This window comes from Rhinoderma darwinii, unplaced genomic scaffold (assembly GCF_050947455.1).
Source record: "Rhinoderma darwinii isolate aRhiDar2 unplaced genomic scaffold, aRhiDar2.hap1 Scaffold_480, whole genome shotgun sequence".
NCBI classification, from domain to species: domain Eukaryota; kingdom Metazoa; phylum Chordata; class Amphibia; order Anura; family Rhinodermatidae; genus Rhinoderma; species Rhinoderma darwinii.
The window spans coordinates 13,956-33,892 of record NW_027464026.1 but is presented as its reverse complement, the minus strand read 5'-3'; positions in this window follow the sequence as shown (position 1 = coordinate 33,892).

Genomic DNA, 19,937 nt, shown 5'->3' with positions numbered 1-19,937 from the left:
AGTTACATGTTACACAGGACCCTTCTCTGTTATCACCTGCACAGGACAAGTTACATGTTACACAGGACCCTTCTCTGATATCACCTGCACAGCACAAGTTACATGTTACACAGGACCCTCCTCTGATATCACCTGCACAGCACAAGTTACATGTTACACAGGACCCTCCTCTGATATCACCTGCACAGCACAAGTTACATGTTACACAGGACCCTTCTCTGATATCACCTGCACAGGACAAGTTACATGTTACACAGGACCCTTCTCTGATATCACCTGCACAGCACAAGTTACATGTTACACAGGACCCTTCTCTGTTATCACCTGCACAGGACAAGTTACATGTTACACAGGACCCTTCTCTGATATCACCTGCACAGGACAAGTTACATGTTACACAGGACCCTTCTCTGATATCACCTGCACAGCACAAGTTACATGTTACACAGGACCCTTCTCTGTTATCACCTGCACAGGACAAGTTACATGTTACACAGGACCCTTCTCTGATATCACCTGCACAGGACAAGTTACATGTTACACAGGACCCTCCTCTGATATCACCTGCACAGCACAAATTACATGTTACACAGGACCCTCCTCTGATATCACCTGCACAGCACAAGTTACATGTTACACAGGACCCTTCTCTGATATCACCTGCACAGCACAAGTTACATGTTACACAGGACCCTTCTCTGATATCACCTGCACAGGACAAGTTACATGTTACACAGGACCCTTCTCTGATATCACCTGCACAGCACAAGTTACACGTTACACAGGACCCTTCTCTGATATCACCTGCACAGGACAAGTTACATGTTACACAGGACCCTCCTCTGATATCACCTGCACAGCACAAGTTACATGTTACACAGGACCCTCCTCTGATATCACCTGCACAGCACAAGTTACATGTTACACAGGACCCTTCTCTGATATCACCTGCACAGCACAAGTTACATGTTACACAGGACCCTTCTCTGATATCACCTGCACAGCACAAGTTACATGTTACACAGGACCCTTCTCTGATATCACCTGCACAGCACAAGTTACATGTTACACAGGACCCTCCTCTGATATCACCTGCACAGCACAAGTTACATGTTACACAGGACCCTCCTCTGATATCACCTGCACAGCACAAGTTACATGTTACACAGGACCCTTCTCTGATATCACCCGCACAGGACAAGTTACATGTTACACAGGACCCTTCTCTGATATCACCTGCACAGCACAAGTTACATGTTACACAGGACCCTTTCTCTGATATCACCTGCACAGGACAAGTTACATGTTACACAGGACCCTTCTCTGATATCACCTGCACAGCACAAGTTACATGTTATACAGGACCCTCCTCTGATATCACCTGCACAGCACAAGTTACACGTTACACAGGACCCTTCTCTGATATCACCGGCACAGGACAAGTTACACGTTACACAGGACCCTTCTCTGATATCACCTGCACAGCACAAGTTACATGTTACACAGGGACCCTCCTCTGATATCACCTGCACAGCACAAGTTACATGTTACACAGGACCCTTCTCTGATATCACCTGCACAGCACAAGTTACATGTTACACAGGACCCTTCTCTGATATCACCTGCACAGCACAAGTTACATGTTACACAGGACCCTTCTCTGATATCACCTGCACAGCACAAGTTACATGTTACACAGGACCCTTCTCTGATATCACCTGCACAGCACAAGTTACATGTTACACAGGACCCTTCTCTGATATCACCCGCACAGGACAAGTTACATGTTACACAGGACCCTCCTCTGATATCACCTGCACAGCACAAGTTACATGTTACACAGGACCCTTCTCTGATATCACCTGCACAGCACAAGTTACATGTTACACAGGACCCTTCTCTGATATCACCTGCACAGCACAAGTTACATGTTACACAGGACCCTTCTCTGATATCACCTGCACAGGACAAGTTACATGTTACACAGGACCCTTCTCTGATGTCACCTGCACAGGACAAGTTACATGTTACACAGGACCCTCCTCTGATATCACCTGCACAGCACAAGTTACATGTTACACAGGACCCTTCTCTGATATCACCTGCACAGCACAAGTTACATGTTACACAGGACCCTCCTCTGATATCACCTGCACAGGACAAGTTACATGTTACACAGGACCCTCCTCTGATATCACCTGCACAGGACAAGTTACATGTTACACAGGACCCTTCTCTGATATCACCTGCACAGGACAAGTTACATGTTACACAGGACCCTTCTCTGATATCACCTGCACAGGACAAGTTACATGTTACACAGGACCCTTCTCTGATATCACCTGCACAGCACAAGTTACATGTTACACAGGACCCTCCTCTGATATCACCTGCACAGCACAAGTTACATGTTACACAGGACCCTTCTCTGATATCACCTGCACAGCACAAGTTACATGTTACACAGGACCCTTCTCTGATATCACCTGCACAGCACAAGTTACATGTTACACAGGACCCTTCTCTGATATCACCTGCACAGGACAAGTTACATGTTACACAGGACCCTCCTCTGATATCACCTGCACAGGACAAGTTACATGTTACACAGGACCCTCCTCTGATATCACCTGCACAGCACAAGTTACATGTTACACAGGACCCTTCTCTGATATCACCTGCACAGCACAAGTTACATGTTACACAGGACCCTTCTCTGATATCACCTGCACAGGACAAGTTACATGTTACACAGGACCCTTCTCTGATATCACCTGCACAGGACAAGTTACATGTTACACAGGACCCTTCTCTGATATCACCTGCACAGCACAAGTTACATGTTACACAGGACCCTTCTCTGATATCACCTGCACAGCACAAGTTACATGTTACACAGGACCCTTCCTCTGATATCACCTGCACAGCACAAGTTACATGTTACACAGGACCCTTCTCTGATATCACCTGCACAGGACAAGTTACATGTTACACAGGACCCTTCTCTGATATCACCTGCACAGCACAAGTTACATGTTACACAGGACCCTCCTCTGATATCACCTGCACAGCACAAGTTACATGTTACACAGGACCCTTCTCTGATATCACCTGCACAGGACAAGTTACATGTTTACACAGGACCCTTCTCTGATATCACCTGCACAGCACAAGTTACATGTTTACACAGGACCCTTCTCTGATATCACCTGCACAGGACAAGTTACATGTTACACAGGACCCTTCTCTGATATCACCTGCACAGCACAAGTTACATGTTACACAGGACCCTCCTCTGATATCACCTGCACAGGACAAGTTACATGTTACACAGGACCCTCCTCTGATATCACCTGCACAGCACAAGTTACATGTTACACAGGACCCTTCTCTGATATCCCCTGCACAGGACAAGTTACATGTTAAACAGGATCCTTCTCTGATATCACCTGCACAGCACAAGTTACATGTTACACAGGACCCTTCTCTGATATCACCCGCACAGGACAAGTTACATGTTACACAGGACCCTTCTCTGATATCACCTGCACAGCACAAGTTACATGTTACACAGGACCCTTCTCTGATATCACCTGCACAGGACAAGTTACATGTTACACAGGACCCTCCTCTGATATCACCCGCACAGGACAAGTTACATGTTACACAGGGACCCCTTCTCTGATATCACCTGCACAGGACAAGTTACATGTTACACAGGACCCTCCTCTGATATCACCTGCACAGGACAAGTTACATGTTACACAGGACCCTTCTCTGATATCACCTGCACAGCACAAGTTACATGTTACACAGGACCCTCCTCTGATATCACCTGCACAGCACAAGTTACATGTTACACAGGACCCTTCTCTGATATCACCTGCACAGCACAAGTTACATGTTACACAGGACCCTTCTCTGATATCACCTGCACAGCACAAGTTACATGTTACACAGGACACTTCTCTGATATCACCTGCACAGGACAAGTTACATGTTACACAGGACCCTTCCTCTGATATCACCCACACAGGACAAGTTACATGTTACACAGGACCCTCCTCTGATATCACCCTGCACAGCACAAGTTACATGTTACACAGGACCCTTCTCTGATATCACCTGCACAGCACAAGTTACATGTTACACAGGACCCTCCTCTGATATCACCTGCACAGCACAAGTTACATGTTACACAGGACCCTTCTCTGATATCACCTGCACAGCACAAGTTACATGTTACACAGGACCCTTCTCTGATATCACCTGCACAGCACAAGTTACATGTTACACAGGACCCTTCTCTGATATCACCTGCACAGCACAAGTTACATGTTACACAGGACCCTTCTCTGATATCACCTGCACAGCACAAGTTACATGTTACACAGGACCCTCCTCTGATATCACCTGCACAGCACAAGTTACATGTCACACAGGACCCTTCTCTGATATCACCTGCACAGCACAAGTTACATGTTACACGGGACCCTCCTCTGATATCACCTGCACAGCACAAGTTACATGTTACACGGGACCCTCCTCTGATATCACCTGCACAGCACAAGGTTACATGTTACACAGGACCCTTCTCTGATATCACCTGCACAGCACAAGTTACATGTTACACAGGACCCTTCTCTGATATCACCTGCACAGGACAAGTTACATGTTACACAGGACCCTCCTCTGATATCACCTGCACAGGACAAGTTACATGTTACACAGGACCCTTCCTCTGATATCACCCACACAGGACAAGTTACATGTTACACAGGACCCTTCTCTGATATCACCCGCACAGGACAAGTTACATGTTACACAGGACCCTTCTCTGATATCACCTGCACAGCACAAGTTACATGTTACACAGGACCCTCCTCTGATATCACCTGCACAGGACAAGTTACATGTTACACAGGACCCTCCTCTGATATCACCTGCACAGGACAAGTTACATGTTACACAGGACCCTTCTCTGATATCACCTGCACAGGACAAGTTACATGTTACACAGGACCCTTCTCTGATATCACCTGCAACAGCACAAGTTACATGTTACACAGGACCCTTCTCTGATATCACTTGCACAGGACAAGTTTACATGTTACACAGGACCCTCCTCTGATATCACCTGCACAGCACAAGTTTACATGTTACACAGGACCCTTCTCTGATATCACCTGCACAGCACAAGTTACATGTTACACAGGACCCTTCTCTGATATCACCTGCACAGCACAAGTTACATGTTACACAGGACCCTCCTCTGATATCACCTGCACAGGACAAGTTACATGTTACACAGGACCCTTCTCTGATATCACCTGCACAGGACAAGTTACATGTTACACAGGACCCTTCTCTGATATCACCTGCACAGCACAAGTTACATGTTACACAGGACCCTTCTCTGATATCACCTGCACAGGACAAGTTACATGTTACACAGGACCCTTCTCTGATATCACCTGCACAGGACAAGTTACATGTTACACAGGACCCTTCTCTGATATCACCTGCACAGCACAAGTTACATGTTACACAGGACCCTTCTCTGATATCACCTGCACAGGACAAGTTACATGTTACACAGGACCCTTCTCTGATATCACCTGCACAGGACAAGTTTACATGTTACACAGGACCCTTCTCTGATATCACCTGCACAGCACAAGTTACATGTTACACAGGACCCTTCTCTGATATCACCTGCACAGCACAAGTTACATGTTTACACAGGACCCTCCTCTGATATCACCTGCACAGGACAAGTTACATGTCACACAGGACCCTTCTCTGATATCACTTGCACAGCACAAGTTACATGTTACACAGGACCCTTCTCTGATATCACCTGCACAGCACAAGTTACATGTTACACAGGACCCTCCTCTGATATCACCTGCACAGGACAAGTTACATGTTACACAGGACCCTTCTCTGATATCACCTGCACAGGACAAGTTACATGTTACACAGGACCCTTCTCTGATATCACCTGCACAGCACAAGTTACATGTTACACAGGACCCTTCTCTGATATCACCTGCACAGGACAAGTTACATGTTACACAGGACCCTTCTCTGATATCACCTGCACAGGACAAGTTACATGTTACACAGGACCCTTCTCTGATATCACCTGCACAGCACAAGTTACATGTTACACAGGACCCTTCTCTGATATCACCTGCACAGGACAAGTTACATGTTACACAGGACCCTTCTCTGATATCACCTGCACAGGACAAGTTACATGTTACACAGGACCCTTCTCTGATATCACCTGCACAGCACAAGTTACATGTTACACAGGACCCTTCTCTGATATCACCTGCACAGCACAAGTTACATGTTACACAGGACCCTCCTCTGATATCACCTGCACAGGACAAGTTACATGTCACACAGGACCCTTCTCTGATATCACCTGCACAGCACAAGTTACATGTTACACAGGACCCTTCTCTGATATCACCTGCACAGCACAAGTTACATGTTACACAGGACCCTTCTCTGATATCACCTGCACAGGACAAGTTACATGTTACACAGGACCCTTCTCTGATATCACCTGCACAGCACAAGTTACATGTTACACAGGACCCTTCTCTGATATCACCTGCACAGGACAAGTTACATGTTACACAGGACCCTTCTCTGATATCACCTGCACAGCACAAGTTACATGTTACACAGGACCCTTCTCTGATATCACCTGCACAGGACAAGTTACATGTTACACAGGACCCTTCTCTGATGTCACCTGCACAGGACAAGTTACATGTTACACAGGACCCTTCTCTGATATCACCTGCACAGCACAAGTTACATGTTACACAGGACCCTCCTCTGATATCACCTGCACAGCACAAGTTACATGTTACACAGGACCCTCCTCTGATATCACCTGCACAGCACAAGTTACATGTTACACAGGACCCTCCTCTGATATCACCTGCACAGCACAAGTTACATGTTACACAGGACCCTTCTCTGATATCACCCGCACAGGACAAGTTACATGTTACACAGGACCCTTCTCTGATATCACCTGCACAGCACAAGTTACATGTTACACAGGACCCTTCTCTGATATCACCTGCACAGGACAAGTTACATGTTACACAGGACCCTTCTCTGATATCACCTGCACAGCACAAGTTACATGTTACACAGGACCCTTCTCTGATATCACCTGCACAGGACAACTTACATGTTACACAGGACCCTCCTCTGATATCACCTGCACAGCACAAGTTACATGTTACACAGGACCCTCCTCTGATATCACCTGCACAGCACAAGTTACATGTTACACAGGACCCTTTTCTGATATCACCTGCACAGGACAAGTTACATGTTACACAGGACCCTTCTCTGATATCACCTGCACAGCACAAGTTACATGTTACACAGGACCCTTCTCTGTTATCACCTGCACAGGACAAGTTACATGTTACACAGGACCCTTCTCTGATATCACCTGCACAGCACAAGTTACATGTTACACAGGACCCTCCTCTGATATCACCTGCACAGCACAAGTTACATGTTACACAGGACCCTCCTCTGATATCACCTGCACAGCACAAGTTACATGTTACACAGGACCCTTCTCTGATATCACCTGCACAGGACAAGTTACATGTTACACAGGACCCTTCTCTGATATCACCTGCACAGCACAAGTTACATGTTACACAGGACCCTTCTCTGATATCACCTGCACAGCACAAGTTACATGTTACACAGGACCCTTCTCTGATATCACCTGCACAGGACAAGTTACATGTTACACAGGACCCTTCTCTGATATCACCTGCACAGGACAAGTTACATGTTACACAGGACCCTTCTCTGATATCACCTGCACAGCACAAGTTACATGTTACACAGGACCCTTCTCTGATATCACCTGCACAGGACAAGTTACATGTTACACAGGACCCTTCTCTGATATCACCTGCACAGCACAAGTTACATGTTACACAGGACCCTTCTCTGATATCACCTGCACAGGACAAGTTACATGTTACACAGGACCCTCCTCTGATATCACCTGCACAGGACAAGTTACATGTTACACAGGACCCTTCTCTGATATCACCTGCACAGCACAAGTTACATGTTACACAGGACCCTCCTCTGATATCACCTGCACAGCACAAGTTACATGTTACACAGGACCCTCCTCTGATATCACCTGCACAGCACAAGTTACATGTTACACAGGACCCTCCTCTGATATCACCTGCACAGCACAAGTTACATGTTACACAGGACCCTTCTCTGATATCACCCGCACAGGACAAGTTACATGTTACACAGGACCCTTCTCTGATATCACCTGCACAGCACAAGTTACATGTTACACAGGACCCTTCTCTGATATCACCTGCACAGGACAAGTTACATGTTACACAGGACCCTTCTCTGATATCACCTGCACAGCACAAGTTACATGTTACACAGGACCCTTCTCTGATATCACCTGCACAGGACAACTTACATGTTACACAGGACCCTCCTCTGATATCACCTGCACAGCACAAGTTACATGTTACACAGGACCCTCCTCTGATATCACCTGCACAGCACAAGTTACATGTTACACAGGACCCTTTTCTGATATCACCTGCACAGGACAAGTTACATGTTACACAGGACCCTTCTCTGATATCACCTGCACAGCACAAGTTACATGTTACACAGGACCCTTCTCTGTTATCACCTGCACAGGACAAGTTACATGTTACACAGGACCCTTCTCTGATATCACCTGCACAGCACAAGTTACATGTTACACAGGACCCTCCTCTGATATCACCTGCACAGCACAAGTTACATGTTACACAGGACCCTCCTCTGATATCACCTGCACAGCACAAGTTACATGTTACACAGGACCCTTCTCTGATATCACCTGCACAGGACAAGTTACATGTTACACAGGACCCTTCTCTGATATCACCTGCACAGCACAAGTTACATGTTACACAGGACCCTTCTCTGTTATCACCTGCACAGGACAAGTTACATGTTACACAGGACCCTTCTCTGATATCACCTGCACAGGACAAGTTACATGTTACACAGGACCCTTCTCTGATATCACCTGCACAGCACAAGTTACATGTTACACAGGACCCTTCTCTGTTATCACCTGCACAGGACAAGTTACATGTTACACAGGACCCTTCTCTGATATCACCTGCACAGGACAAGTTACATGTTACACAGGACCCTCCTCTGATATCACCTGCACAGCACAAATTACATGTTACACAGGACCCTCCTCTGATATCACCTGCACAGCACAAGTTACATGTTACACCGGACCCTCATCTGATATCACCTGCACAGGACAAGTTACATGTTACACAGGACCCTTCTCTGATATCACCTGCACAGCACAAGTTACATGTTACACAGGACCCTTCTCTGATATCACCTGCACAGCACAAGTTACATGTTACACAGGACCCTTCTCTGATATCACCTGCACAGGACAAGTTACATGTTACACAGGACCCTTCTCTGATATCACCTGCACAGCACAAGTTACACGTTACACAGGACCCTTCTCTGATATCACCTGCACAGGACAAGTTACATGTTACACAGGACCCTCCTCTGATATCACCTGCACAGCACAAGTTACATGTTACACAGGACCCTCCTCTGATATCACCTGCACAGCACAAGTTACATGTTACACAGGACCCTTCTCTGATATCACCTGCACAGCACAAGTTACATGTTACACAGGACCCTTCTCTGATATCACCTGCACAGCACAAGTTACATGTTACACAGGACCCTTCTCTGATATCACCTGCACAGCACAAGTTACATGTTACACAGGACCCTTCTCTGATATCACCTGCACAGCACAAGTTACATGTTACACAGGACCCTTCTCTGATATCACCTGCACAGCACAAGTTACATGTTACACAGGACCCTCCTCTGATATCACCTGCACAGCACAAGTTACATGTTACACAGGACCCTTCTCTGATATCACCTGCACAGGACAAGTTACATGTTACACAGGACCCTTCTCTGATATCACCTGCACAGCACAAGTTACATGTTACACAGGACCCTTCTCTGATATCACCCGCACAGGACAAGTTACATGTTACACAGGACCCTTCTCTGATATCACCTGCACAGCACAAGTTACATGTTACACAGGACCCTTCTCTGATATCACCTGCACAGGACAAGTTACATGTTACACAGGACCCTTCTCTGATATCACCTGCACAGCACAAGTTACATGTTACACAGGACCCTCCTCTGATATCACCTGCACAGCACAAGTTACACGTTACACAGGACCCTTCTCTGATATCACCGGCACAGGACAAGTTACACGTTACACAGGACCCTTCTCTGATATCACCTGCACAGGACAAGTTACACGTTACACAGGACCCTTCTCTGATATCACCTGCACAGCACAAGTTACATGTTACACAGGACCCTCCTCTGATATCACCGGCACAGGACAAGTTACACGTTACACAGGACCCTCCTCTGATATCACCTGCACAGCACAAGTTACATGTTACACAGGACCCTCCTCTGATATCACCAGCACAGCACAAGTTACATGTTACACAGGACCCTTCTCTGATATCACCTGCACAGGACAAGTTACATGTTACACAGGACCCTTCTCTGATATCACCTGCACAGCACAAGTTACATGTTACACAGGACCCTTCTCTGATATCACCTGCACAGCACAAGTTACATGTTACACAGGACCCTTCTCTGATATCACCTGCACAGCACAAGTTACATGTAACACAGGAGCTTTCTCTGATATCACCTGCACAGGACAAGTTACATGTTACACAGGACCCTTCTCTGATATCACCTGCACAGCACAAGTTACATGTTACACAGGACCCTCCTCTGATATCACCTGCACAGCACAAGTTACATGTTACACAGGACCCTTCTCTGATATCACCTGCACAGCACAAGTTACATGTTACACAGGACCCTTCTCTGATATCACCTGCACAGCACAAGTTACATGTTACACAGGACCCTTCTCTGATATCACCTGCACAGCACAAGTTACATGTTACACAGGACCCTTCTCTGATATCACCTGCACAGCACAAGTTACATGTTACACAGGACCCTTCTCTGATATCACCTGCACAGGACAAGTTACATGTTACACAGGACCCTTCTCTGATGTCACCTGCACAGGACAAGTTACATGTTACACAGGACCCTCCTCTGATATCACCTGCACAGCACAAGTTACATGTTACACAGGACCCTTCTCTGATATCACCTGCACAGCACAAGTTACATGTTACACAGGACCCTCCTCTGATATCACCTGCACAGGACAAGTTACATGTTACACAGGACCCTTCTCTGATATCACCTGCACAGCACAAGTTACATGTTACACAGGACCCTTCTCTGATATCACCTGCACAGGACAAGTTACATGTTATACAGGACCCTTCTCTGATATCACCTGCACAGGACAAGTTACATGTTACACAGGACCCTCCTCTGATATCACCTGCACAGGACAAGTTACATGTTACACAGGACCCTTCTCTGATATCACCTGCACAGGACAAGTTACATGTTACACAGGACCCTCCTCTGATATCACCTGCACAGCACAAGTTACATGTTACACAGGACCCTTCTCTGATATCACCTGCACAGCACAAGTTACATGTTACACAGGACCCTTCTCTGATATCACCTGCACAGCACAAGTTACATGTTACACAGGACCCTTCTCTGATATCACCTGCACAGGACAAGTTACATGTTACACAGGACCCTCCTCTGATATCACCTGCACAGGACAAGTTACATGTTACACAGGACCCTCCTCTGATATCACCTGCACAGCACAAGTTACATGTTACACAGGACCCTTCTCTGATATCACCTGCACAGCACAAGTTACATGTTACACAGGACCCTTCTCTGATATCACCTGCACAGCACAAGTTACATGTTACACAGGACCCTTCTCTGATATCACCTGCACAGCACAAGTTACATGTTACACAGGACCCTTCTCTGATATCACCTGCACAGGACAAGTTACATGTTACACAGGACCCTTCTCTGATATCACCTGCACAGCACAAGTTACATGTTACACAGGACCCTCCTCTGATATCACCTGCACAGCACAAGTTACATGTTACACAGGACCCTTCTCTGATATCACCTGCACAGCACAAGTTACATGTCACACAGGACCCTTCTCTGATATCACCTGCACAGGACAAGTTACATGTTACACAGGACCCTCCTCTGATATCACCTGCACAGCACAAGTTACATGTTACACAGGACCCTTCTCTGATATCACCTGCACAGCACAAGTTACATGTTACACAGGACCCTTCTCTGATATCACCTGCACAGCACAAGTTACATGTTACACAGGACCCTTCTCTGATATCACCTGCACAGCACAAGTTACATGTTACACAGGACCCTTCTCTGATATCACCTGCACAGGACAAGTTACATGTTACACAGGACCCTTCTCTGATATCACCTGCACAGGACAAGTTACATGTTACACAGGACCCTTCTCTGATATCCCCTGCACAGGACAAGTTACATGTTAAACAGGATCCTTCTCTGATATCACCTGCACAGCACAAGTTACATGTTACACAGGACCCTTCTCTGATATCACCCGCACAGGACAAGTTACATGTTACACAGGACCCTTCTCTGATATCACCTGCACAGCACAAGTTACATGTTACACAGGACCCTTCTCTGATATCACCTGCACAGGACAAGTTACATGTTACACAGGACCCTCCTCTGATATCACCTGCACAGCACAAGTTACATGTTACACAGGACCCTTCTCTGATATCACCTGCACAGCACAAGTTACATGTTACACAGGACCCTCCTCTGATATCACCTGCACAGCACAAGTTACATGTTACACAGGACCCTCCTCTGATATCACCCGCACAGGACAAGTTACATGTTACACAGGACCCTTCTCTGATATCACCTGCACAGGACAAGTTACATGTTACACAGGACCCTCCTCTGATATCACCTGCACAGGACAAGTTACATGTTACACAGGACCCTTCTCTGATATCACCTGCACAGCACAAGTTACATGTTACACAGGACCCTCCTCTGATATCACCTGCACAGCACAAGTTACATGTTACACAGGACCCTTCTCTGATATCACCTGCACAGCACAAGTTACATGTTACACAGGACCCTTCTCTGATATCACCTGCACAGCACAAGTTACATGTTACACAGGACCCTTCTCTGATATCACCTGCACAGCACAAGTTACATGTTACACAGGACCCTTCTCTGATATCACCTGCACAGCACAAGTTACATGTTACACAGGACCCTTCTCTGATATCACCTGCACAGCACAAGTTACATGTTAGTAACTGGTGAAGATCACCTGTCTCACTCGAGGGAATAGGTCAGGAGGACCACATGGGTGTACACCACCGTATGTTGCTAAGTAATATAGGGAAGGGAAAGAGAAAAAGATGTGGTCTAAACTAAATTATAAAATAAAAAACTTTATTGGATATGCATTAATTCAATATTAAAAGTCCATTGGTGCAAACCTGTATGTGCGAGTGACCCCCAAACTCACATACCGTGGCCTGAATGAAAATTAGATGTTGTATAAGAGATGCCACTAGATAGAATGTCAAGTGATTGCACTACCGCTATTGAGCACTAGGTGGCACGTGTCACTGCACTATAATTGAGAAAAAATTTTTTTCCGATGGGACAATGGAATCAGTGATGATTTGGACCGATAAGTCAACTAGTGAAGCTAGCCCGTGCTGGAAAGATGTACCGATACCATCGGGCAGCTGAGGGGACCGATATGGCCCACCACAAGTTTAATTGAATAATGAGAATATTGGCCACATACACACACAAAGATGTGCTGCGTTATAAATCGGCAGCCATCTAGACTAGAATGAGGTGTGTGTAATGTAGATGATTTCACTGTAAAGAATGTAGGGTGATTCCACTGTATTCCATTGTGATGTACACGTTGTTGGGTTGTGAATCAAGAAATGGTTTGATAATATAAATTGCAACAATTGTGGTGGCTCAAAGTAATTGAGTTGGAATCCAATTCACAACTGTAGCAATATATAAGCTGAAAGAATTATAGGCTGCGCTGATGTGACAGCCAGCAGCTATAGAAGGTTTGGAAACTGTATTAATTCGAGCTGCGCTGTTAAAACAGCGAACAGCTAATAGGGCTCAGAATTGACCTTACATTGAGTGGGTGACCAGATGTGATCTGGCCACTTGCACATTCAGCGTTCTTATTGCGTTTATATTGAACAATGTATGAGTGCAGGAAGACCTAAGCGCCGCTATCTGCCTAGGAAGCAGCGAATTGAAAGGCAGCTGTGAGGTGTGCCGCTGTCACTGTTGGATGTCAACCCAAATGCGGTAATGAGCAACCGTTCACTGGGTTTTGTCTTATACTGGAGCGGTCAGAATAAGTCCGCCCAGTAAACTCAGTGTATGAACCGAGCTGATTAGTGGAACAGTGAGGGTTCGATAGTCTAAACCCCACAGACTCACTACACCTCGTCTGTGGTCAGACTCGAGGATAGTGAATTGTAACCTCGGGTAGACTATGCCTGGAGTTGCCAGCCGTCAGACCATATCGTGGTGAGAGGTGAGGGAAATATCCCAGCTGATTAGGATGAGGATTAGACAGCGAGACACGCTGATGGTGTAGCGCAGTGAGACAGCTGACACCGTCAGCCGTGTTGTGTGGCGTGATCAATTGAGAGCTGAACAGGGACAGCTCTGGCCATGTGAAGGCACCAAGGATTGAAGATTAAAAACCCGACGCGCGTTTCGCCAGCATTCTGGCTTCTTCCAGGGGTGGGAGGCCGCCATTGAAGTGCCCTATAAATAGGGTCCTTACTGATTGACAGTCTCAGGGACCAATCAGAGACCTCAGTCTCGACTGGTATGATATAGGAAAAGATACTCTATAAATTATTATGAGAAATTGCAGAAATTATTAACAGAACACCATGACTGTAAAAAGCTATAACCAAATTATGGAAAATGAGAGAAATGAGAAGGATATATGTTTAATTAAACTTTCTAAAGAAAAGGACTGTCATTTAAATTTTATTTTAATTTTACAAAATAAAATGGATTGTATAATGAATGGCATGTGAATCCTATAATGGTGATAATGGTATACCTCGGACATAATTTTTCTTCATACATCCATGGAAAGATATGTACATATTGGAGAAAGTATACAATGATATAGGTCTATTACAGAAAGCATCCGAAGCCAAAATTTTCATTAAGTCCAAATGGACTCACTGTTTTCATGTTGAAAATCCATTCACTTTCCTTTTTCAAGAGCGCTTGATCTAAATTGCCCCTTCTAATGCCCAGGCGTATTTCGCACAAGGCCCAGCCTTTGAGGGTTGTCCAGTCGGAATTGTGTACATTCCCGAAGTGTCTGGCTATAGGGGTTGGATTAAATGGCTTATTTTTGAGCCTGAAGTCCTGCTCATTTTTTGCAAAATTAATTATGGAGTTAATATGCTCACGGATCCGTATGCGCAATTCTCTCTTGGTTTTCCCAATATATTTGAGACCGCATGGGCATTCGAGGCAATAAATTACTCCAGGGGTGGAACATCTCATATGATCAGAGATCCGGTGGACGATACCAAAGGCATCTGTGAACTCTCGTTTGTCCACTAATACCCGACAGGCTCTGCACATTTTACAAGGGTAGAAACCAGGATTGAGTACTGGCCTATTCTTGCTGATTCTTGAAAAATGACTCTGGACCAGAACATTTGAAATGGTCTTGCATTTTCTATATCCCAGAGAGACCCTACTGGTAAGAAGGTTATTGAGTACTGGGTCACTCAGTAAGATGTTCCAGTGACGGTTTAGAATGAGTGTCATTTCATCCCAACAGTCATTAAAATCAGTGACAAATCGTGGTTGAGACCGTTCTGTGTTAGTCTTTATTTTTGGGGTCAGCAGGGTTTCTCGATCTGTCCTCAGCGCCCAGTTGTAAGCTTTCTTGATATTCCTTTTACTGTAGTTCCTATGTAACAGTCTGTTCTTCAACTCTGTTGCCCGAGTCTTAAAGAGCTGGAAGGTGGAACAGTTTCGTCTGAGCCTCAGGAATTCTCCCTTTGGAATGCCTCTGATGGTGTTAATGGAGTGAGCACTTGTGGCATCCAGAAGGCTATTGGTGGCTGTTTTTTTGCGATAAAGATCTGTCTCAATTATGCCCCGCTCGTTGGCAAAAAGCCTAACATCCAAAAAGGGGATGGACTGATGGTCATATGTTAAGGTCAATTTGAGGTTAAAGTTGTTGGTGTTCAACACCTCTACGAATTCTTCAAGTTCCCTAGATGAGCCATTCCAGATGAGCAAAATGTCATCTATAAATCTGCGCCAGATGTTAATCCTGGAGGTAAAATTCTCCATTTCGGGACAGAAAACGTGACATTCTTCCCACCAACCCAGATACAAATTGGCAAAGGTGGGTGCCACTGCTGCTCCCATGGCTGTTCCTCGTAGTTGCAAATAAAACCTGCCATCGAAAAGGAAATAATTGTGTTTCAAAATAAACTTTAGTGCACGTAGGACAAAGTTCTTCCGAGATGGACTATAGCCCTCCTTTCTTTGCAGGAAAAATTCAACCGCTGCACAGCCTACCTTGTGATCTATGCTCGTATAGAGGGACTCCACATCGCAAGTGGTGAGCCATTCATCCACCTCCAGGGAGCTACCGTTCAGGTCTTTGAGCACCTGCATGGTATCCCTGGTGTGGGAAGGTAACTGGTATACTAGTTCACGTAATTCTTCATCTAACCAATGGTTACATTTTTCGGTCAGATTACCCACACCAGAGACAATCGGTCTCCCTGGGGGGTTGGTGGGGTTCTTGTGCACTTTTGGGAGGAGATAAAATGTTGCAATCCTAGGGTGCTGTACCTTCAAGAAATCCCTCTCTCGAGCAATGATGGCCCCCTCTTCAAAACCATCTTGGATCATATCATTATATTCCTTTAAGAATTGTTCAGTTGGGTCGCCCCAAAGTGGACGATAACAGGCTTTATCTAGTAGTTGCTTCTTGGCTTCCAGTAAGTATTTTTCTTTGGGCCAGATGACAACATTGCCCCCTTTATCTGAATTCTTGAAGACAACGTCTTCCCATTTACGTAATTCCTGGAGTGCCCGTTCTTCATCTGGACTGAGATTGTGAGAAAGCTGTTGCCCGGATAATGACAACAGGTCCTGGGATACTAGGTCAACAAAGACTTTGATGGCCGGACAACCTTCTAAGGAGGGCATGGTAAGAGTTTTGGACTTCACCTTCGATTTTTTGTGAGAAGTGGTGAGAGAGTCAAAGTCACCTTCACATTGTTGGGTAGAATTTTCCAACAACAGTTCCTCTAAGTCTCCCAGTGTATTTATTTCCACTTCTGAAAGACAATCCAAATGAGCAGTGTTTGACTGTCCCCCAATGATGGTCTTATTTGGTCTATTAAACATCTTTTGGTAGAACAATTTCCGCCCAAAGAGGTGAAGATCCTTGATTACGGTAAATTTATTGAGCTTCGTGGTTAGACAAAAATTAAAGCCCTTTTGAAGGACTGAAAGTTGGGGACCCGTGAGGGTATGACTAGAGAGGTTGATGACTCTCAAGCATTCCTCACTGGAATTTGTATTGTCATGAATCACTTTTTGTAGGGTCTCTGAGGTTCCTTCCTCCGTTGTTGTGAGCCCCTGAAGCCCCACCTCCCTCTGTCCCGTAAAAAAGGCACCTCAGTGGTGGTGTGGCCAGTGTTTCTATTGGGAATTCTACTCCTGCTGGGTTGTCTACCCTGGGTTGACTGTGGGTCTGTTTCCGAGTCTGATATATCTGTCCCATCTGTACCTGTGTCAGAAAACTCATGTGGGTCCAGTGTCTCTTTGTGAGTTTGTATGTTAGTGGGTCTCCCAGTTTGGAACCTCTGGGATTTTTTCTTTCCCCAGTCATATATATCTCCTCTGGAGTAATCTCCCTTGTCTCGTGAGAATTTCTTCCTTTTCCGGTTTTTAATTTTAACTTCAACGGCATCTATATAATCTAATGTCTTTTTGAAAGCCTCTGCAAATGGTGTTGAGCCCTCATACTTCTCCAAGCTGGGTGTAAGCACTGCAAGATCTTTCTCTACCAAATTAAGAATATGGGTTTCGTCCTCAATAAGTATGCCCATAAGTGTATTGGAACACACTGTAAGGGCTGATTCCCATTTCTCTTTGAGTCCTGATTTGGACAGTTCGTATGAGGGAAAGAGTGGGATACGCAGGCCTCTTGAGACAAGGCCCTGTTCTAGATATTGTTCTAGTGTTATTTTGGTCCAGGTGGATTGTACCTGCCTTATCTGAAGGTTTTTAAACTTTTTAATAAGATCGTCCATATGTAACTCCATTGATTGCGTCTCCTGAGTGTGAGTTCCGCTATCTGAAAAAATATTGCCAACATCCTCCTTTTGGCGTAACTGTCTCTGTTTAAGTTGGTCTATAATGCTCGTCTGAGCCATGGTGTCCTAAAAAGTTGATAAGTGGATATGGTGATCGGAAAGTGTCCAAGCAGGACACGGTAGTAAATAGTAACTGGTGAAGATCACCTGTCTCACTTGAGGGAATAGGTCAGGAGGACCACATGGGTGTACACCACCGTATGTTGCTAAGTAATATAGGAGCCCTCCTTCTCTGATATCACCTGCACAGGACAAGTTACATGTTACACAGGACCCTCCTCTGATATCACCTGCACAGCACAAGTTACATGTTACACAGGACCCTTCTCTGATATCACCTGCACAGCACAAGTTACATGTTACACAGGACCCTTCTCTGATATCACCTGCACAATTCTGGCATCCATTGAATTTGTGAGTATTTGGACAGTTTCTGCTTGAATATCTTTGCAGGATGTCAGAATCGCCCCCAGAGCTTCTGTTTTGATGTGAACTGCCTCCCACCCTCATAGATATTTTGTTTGAGGATGCGCCAAAGGTTCTCAATAGGGTTCAGGGGAACATGGGGGCCACACCATGAGTTTCTCTCCTTTTATGCCCATAGCAGCCAATGACACAGAGGTATTCTTTGCAGCATGAGGCACGGTTTTTTTTGTACCACGGAAGAAAGTGGTCAGTCATAAACTCTACGTACTTTGCAGAGGTCATTTTCACACCGTCAGGGGCCCTAAAGGGGCCTACCAGCTCTCTCCCCATGATTCCAGCCCAAAACATGACTCCGCCACCTCCTTGCTGATGTCGCAGCCTTTTTGGGACATGGTGGCCATTCATCAACCATCCACTACTCCATCCATCTGGACCATCCAGGGTTGCACGGCACTCATCAGTAAATAACACGGTTTGAAAATTAGTCTTCATGTATTTCTGAGCCCACTGCAACCGTTTCTGCTTGTGAGCATTGTTTAGGGGTGGCCGAATAATAGCTTTATGCACACTTGCAAACCTCTGGAGGATCCTACACCTTGAGGTTCATGGGATTCCAGAGGCACCAGCGGCTTCAAATACCTGTTTGCTGCTTTGCAATGGCATTTTAGCAGCTGCTCTCCTAATCCTATTAATTTGTCAGGCAGAAACCTTCCTCATTATGCCTTAATCTGAACGAACCCGTCTATGCTCTGAATCAGCCACAAATCTTTTCACAGTACGATGATCACGCCTAAGTTTTCTTGAAATATCCAATGTTTTCATACCTTGTCCAAGGTATTGCACTATTTCACGCTTTTCGGCAGCAGAGAGATCCTTTTTCTTTCCCATATTGCGTGAAACCTGTGGCTGCTTAATAAT